The following is a 6,000-nucleotide window of genomic DNA, read 5'->3' as shown; positions in this document are numbered from 1 at the left end:
GAATTAGCACACAGCATAAACACAGTGGAGGAAAAAATGAGATATTTTAATGTGCATCTTGACCTCTGGGAACCAAGAAGAGCTAATGGACAAATATCTTTAAGTCCACCAGTGATAAGTAGTTACGAATGGGGTGTAAAACACAGCATCTGTTTAACATAGCAGAACACTGCCAAACTGTTGAGGACAAATAACTTCCCTGCTCTAGTCTGGAATATATTGAACAGCTTGAGCCAAAGAACAATCATCTTATTGGCAGGGGGTGAAAAAATGTACTTGGCTTTCCCCTCATATAAATAAATAGCTGAGAGGAATACAGTGACATGAAAAGAAAACCAAACAAAAGAACCCTATATTAAAAGATGCATTGATTTATATCTATTGAGGTTGAGAGTAGTTTAATCTCTCTAATATCTAACACTGACTAAAAATGAGGCAGATTCTGAGTATGTAAAAAAAAAAACAACCTCTTGAAATAGGTTAGTTTAGTTGCAGTTGCTACCCATACTTGGATGCAATGAAGAAATGGGAAATGATGTACACATGGCCATCCAGTGAAGATGCTAGAAAATTCCAACTCTGACATCAAGTGAGAGGAAGATGGTGATTAACACCACATGTCATACTAAAAGGGTATTTTTGCATTCAGGATGAATCACAGGACAACAATGTGCAATTTGCCTTTTACCCACTGAGAGAGGTGAAAGGAGTAAGAGAAAGTGAAGACAAGAGCTGGTGAATATTGCAAGGACAGAGAATAGCTACTAAATTTTTGAGGAGTCAAAAGGACAGAATTTTCCTAGTTTTTACTCCTTGCTGACATAGGGTGAAGACTTCTATTGTTCACTTAGTTTAGTCTTGAAACTTGTTAATTTTCCCTGAGTCCTGGTTTCGGCTGGGATAGAGTTAAATTTCTTCCTAGTACTGTGATTTGGATTTAGTATGAGAAGAATGTTGATAACACACTGATGTTTTCAGTTGTTGCTAAGTACCCTGCTACTCAAGGACTTTCAGCTTCTATGCTCTGCCAAGCGCACAAGAGACTGGGAGGGAGCATAGCCGGGACAGCTGGCCCAGCTGGCCAATGGGGTATTCCATACCATGTGATGTCATGCTCAGTATATGAATGGTAGGCATGTTCCAGGAAGTAGCGATCGCTGCTTGTTTATTGGTCAGCGCGGGTGGTGAGCAATTGCATTGTGCATCACTCATTTTGTATATTCTATCGTTATTATTATTATTATTAATTATTATTTTCCCTTCCTTTTCTGTTCTATTAAACTGTCTTTATCTCAACCCATGAGTTTTCTCACTCTTACCCTTCCGATTCTCTCCCTGTCCCACTGGGCTGCGTGATGTTTGGCTGTCTGCCAGGTTAAACGACAACACCCTGAAATAAATAATTTAAATAAATAAATGTTGCTCTCTTGAGAAAGAAATAAAAATGGTTTTGGTGATATATTCATCATAAATGAATATATCTACTTTGTAAGGAGGTTATTGTACTAGGACAATTTTGATGAGAGTATTGTCATTTTATTTTTTTATTCACAAATATGGTGGCATTTCTTCTCCAAATAGAAACCTTTATACATTGCAAAAGCAAAGTTAATGTGTCTCCATATGCATCTGAAAGAGTTACATGTAAAGCCCTCCTCTCCCTTTTATACACGCCTTCTCCCCGTTGACTGAATTATTCATCGATCTTTCCTATGCATGGAATGTTTTTCTATAAATATCTCTGGGTTATTTTTGGTGGATCATAGGATAAATCACGTTGAAAGGGACCTCGGAAAGTCTCTAGTTCAACCTGCTGCTCAACACAGGGTCAGCTATGAGATCAAACCAGGTTGCTCAGAGCTTTATCTGGTCTGGTCTTAAAAATCTCCAAGGATGGTGATGGCAAAATGTCTCTGGGCAACCTGTTCCACAGCCTGGCTGTCTTCATGACAAAAAACTTTCTTTATACACAGTTTGAACCTCTTTTTTGTTTTTTTTTTAACTTATACCCATTGTCTCCCATCAATTATCACTGTAAAGAGCCTGGCTCCATCCTCTTGTTAACCTTCTCAAGGAACATTCCTTATCTTAATATCGTTTGTTCTCCCCCAGGTTTAAAAAACAGCAATCAGGGCTCTTCTGACCTACCCCTAGATTATAGCTGTTACACCTCTCTTCTGTGTTGAGCAATTGACTTTTCCACTGTTTGTCACTTTTAGTAAGCATGAGTCTTAAAAACAGTCAGCTTTACTGCCTTACGTGTCCTTCTTTTAATCTTTTTTGAAGTATCTGGCACTTTGCAGGCGCTACAAAAACCCCAAAACATTGCAGCCTGAACAAAGGTTTTGCAATAATTTCTAGACTGCTCCTCTACCTGCATTGTCTTCCTTTCTGACCAGCGACTCAAGCTGGTTACATTGATGCTTGTGCAGTGGTGCCTGATTTTAGCTTAAAGAAGAGCCTTTGAGTGCGTGTCAGGCCTAGCCCAGGCATGTTGTCCATTGGGTAGTTACTATTATTTACTTTTGTGCTACCTGGTGAACCTACCCTAAGGTTGTGGTGAACTTTGTGTAATAGTAGGGCAAACAAGCTCTAGACAAAAAAAGCATTAACTGATAGTGAGGACATTTATGTTTTGCTATGTTTCCACACAAATGAGGGAAATAATCATAGAAATGTCTTGCCCAAGGTCACGCAGGTGGGAATTGAACCTAGCTCTTTGGACAGTGATGCAAATACTGCAGCCATTCCATGTTGTCCCTCTCCCCCCACCATGTTCAGGCCACTTCTTGCTGATGAGCATCAGAACGTTTTTCAGGGTGTAACTCTCAGCAGAGTTTTGTCTGTGTGCCTGTGTGAGAGAGACTGAGACTGGTGCGGTGGTGTAACTGTCTCTCCCTTCAACTTCCACTTCTGAATCTGCTTCTGCGATATTTCATGGCTTCCAGTGAGGGTCTTAAAACCCCTGTTTAAAAACCTCAGAAAGGAACCATCAGAGGAATACCTGTTGTACAAAAAATGAGCTAGTATGACAAAGAATCTAGTATTTTTTTTCTCTCTCTGTTTTCATATTATTGCTGTCCACTTCAAAAGGTCTTGTATTCCGTGCATGTTGAGATAGCAGGAAGTCATGCAATATTGATGATGATTTCCTTTTTCTTAGCATAGAAATTAAGAAAAATATAAATCGGGCAGTAGCAATATTCAAATGGAGTAATGTCTTTTAAACATTCCCAGCAGCAAAATAGAGCTGGAAAGGTTAGGGCTATGCATGATTCAATAACATGCTGCTTTCCACACGTGTATCATGACTGAAATCAAGAAACAATGAAACTGGAGGCCAGGATATCTCTTAGGGGTGTCTGTTAAAATAATGAAACAAAAGGGTGGCTCACAAGATTAGTAATGGCATAAAGAATCTTTTTTTCTCTGGTTATTATGAAGAAAATTTGTTATTATCTGACAGCTGTTTGGCTCTTCGTATTCAATAAACTGACGGGTCTGGCTGGTGACGTGTGGGCAGCTGTCCACATCATGCAGCTGGCACTCCCTGACAATCATTCAGTAAGGCCAAGTTTTGTATGGGTGTAGATGTGCAGTGCTACCCTTATGCTTAAATGTGTCCCCTCGTGGCCGTGATTAATGTAATTTGGCTGTCAGAGCTGTGGAGGCAGCTTGCACTGCTACTACCCATGCTGTACTTGTCTCTTTAATGGAGTGGTTCAATTTCCATGGCTGTATTAGTCTGGCATCTTTCTCAAGCACAATAAAAATTCCTTGAAGATGCCACATGTGCACTTTTACTTAATTACCAAAACAGTATTTCTCAATTAAAAAAAAAAAAAAAAAGATCATTATATTAACTGACTTCTCATATAGCGTGTGATTGTGATTTGACGCAGTGGGCAGGCAATTAGTAATTAGTCACAAAAGTCAAAGGCTTTTTTTTTTTCCTGAAATCTGCCAAAGCCGCCTACTGATCTAAATCTTTGGGACATAATGTAGTGTCATGCAGAGATGCCTATACTTGCTTTGCTGTTTTGGCAAGGTGCTTCTCAAAAGGATTAATGAACTTGGACGGAGGAGTACATTAAGGCAGGTCTGTTACTTTACTGGCTGGCATGCTTAGGTTAGTTTGGGTGTCTGCATAGAGTTACGTTATGTGGTACTGACAGAGCATTATACATCTAAAGAATAACTTTTTGTCAGACCAGACTCTTGGTCCTCTTGTGGTTTGGCGTGTTTTGATGTTCTGCTGCCAAGGGATCTGAGTTACTCAATGTATGATAATCTGCTTGAACTTTGGAAATCTGAATGTTTAGGTCTTGCTTGCAACTCTGGCGTGAGATCTTCTGCATGTGACCAGCCAAGTACGGAAGAAAGATCAGCTGCAGAAAGCCCTTTTTCTTGCATATGTTGAATGTGTCTGGCCTCCCTCCCCTTGTAAGCTTTTACTTCAGACATTTGCCTTACAATTCCAATATGTCTAAAGTAAATAGAGGGAAAAACCTTCAGCCATACCACCCCAAAATTATCTCAGCTCTTCTCCAAACCAGCCTGTGTAGCATCTAGGAAACCCTGAAAAAGTGTTGCATGTGGTGCACACCACTGTTAAACCTGAACCACGCAGCATATAGGCACTGGTAATAAACATCTCTCACTTGTCATGTTATAAAGAGAACTTTCCTGAAATCAGGCAATGTGGTTTCAAAAAATTTCAAAGTTTTGAAATAGGGACTTGCCTATCCCACGTAGGTACCTTGGGCTACTAAATATTGTGGAGCCTCTTCTGTTTTAAATCACAGTGTTCATTCCTGACTGGAAAAAGCTCAACCTTTTCCAATTAAATGTCTTATAAAAACTGACAATTTCTTTAAGTAAAGAAAATTTTAAAGAAAATCTTATAGTAATGCTGGTGAAGAATGCTAGTCTGTAAAAGCTACTGTTAGTAAGATGTAAAATCAATACTGCATAAGCTGATGGACATTTAAGATCCGTTTGATAGTTTTTACACCCTTGGTAGTATTTAATCCTAGAGTCTGAATATCACTCCATAATATGCAGTTATAGCATAGTATGTATCTATCTAAATTCTCCCTGAAGTGTTAAGTGGACACATTTTTTTCCTTTACAGCAATCCTGAAAATGTAGATTGTGGTAGCGTTGAGAGCAGTCAAACTGCTGTGCGGCCTGCCTGGGGTAGGTGAAGAGAATCCGCTCTATGGTATATTAGGCTTGTGAACTATTTTAAAAATGGAAGCTGTGCTATAAATATTTAGGCATAATTAGAATATAGTGGGAGAGAACTCCCTATGGAAATAAACGCAGAGCCTGGCTGGTGCAGGTTCTCCAAGCTGCTACCTGCCACAGACATATAAAAGGTATAAAGAGCTCAGTCAGCTTTAAAGGTAGGTGAAATAAGCAGCTGCTTATCCTAGTAAGGTGATACGGCTTGCAAAGAAAGAAAGAAAGTAAATTTGCCCTGGTTCTGCACTTGCTGTTTGCTGGCAATGAATATTTGCTGCTAAAACTGTCAAAATGTTAAAGCTAATCTTTCTAACCCTTTACAGAGACTTGGGAAGCTAATAGGGGAGGGAAGTAGAAAACACTTAGAAATAAGTGTTCCTCGCAGCACCTGTTTCAACTTGGTTGTGCAGCATTTGTGGAAAAGGGAGAAGAGTGGGCTTAAATAGCTGAACGCAAGTTTATCTATGGCTTGTTAGCTTTCTCAAACCAACCAGATATGGACGAAAGATGCCCAGTGGAAACAGGATTTATTGCAGAGGTAAAAAGAAATTGTAGGTAGAAAGAGTAGCGCCTTACCCTCTTTCCAGATAATAGTAGTCTGTTTTAGCTAAATGGAAAGCACATTTGTTTGATACAAAATAAGGAAAAACAGGACTTAATTTAATTTAATTTACCTGCTGGAAGAATCTTCTGTACAATTTTATCTCGGGACTCTAGCATCTTCCTCAGGTAGGAGGACAGTGGAGTGGAAAT

At 39.4% G+C, this 6,000-nt stretch overlaps 1 long non-coding RNA gene across 1 annotated transcript in view; it reads left to right on the top strand.

Annotated features, from left to right (window-relative positions):
* The first annotated feature begins 944 nt into the window (after nucleotides 1-944).
* Nucleotides 945-6,000, top strand: part of LOC142084159 (uncharacterized) — a 145,874-nt gene continuing 140,818 nt past the window's right edge. Inside the window, exon 1 of the long non-coding RNA XR_012674266.1 lies at nucleotides 945-1,303. This is a non-coding gene — a long non-coding RNA (uncharacterized LOC142084159). The remainder of the gene's footprint in view (nucleotides 1,304-6,000) is intronic.

The sequence above is a fragment of the Calonectris borealis genome, chromosome 7, assembly GCF_964195595.1.
Source record: "Calonectris borealis chromosome 7, bCalBor7.hap1.2, whole genome shotgun sequence".
In the NCBI taxonomy this organism is placed as follows: Eukaryota; Metazoa; Chordata; class Aves; order Procellariiformes; family Procellariidae; genus Calonectris; species Calonectris borealis.
The sequence above is the reverse complement of the archived record's forward strand: the minus strand, read 5'-3'. Positions and strand labels throughout refer to the sequence as shown.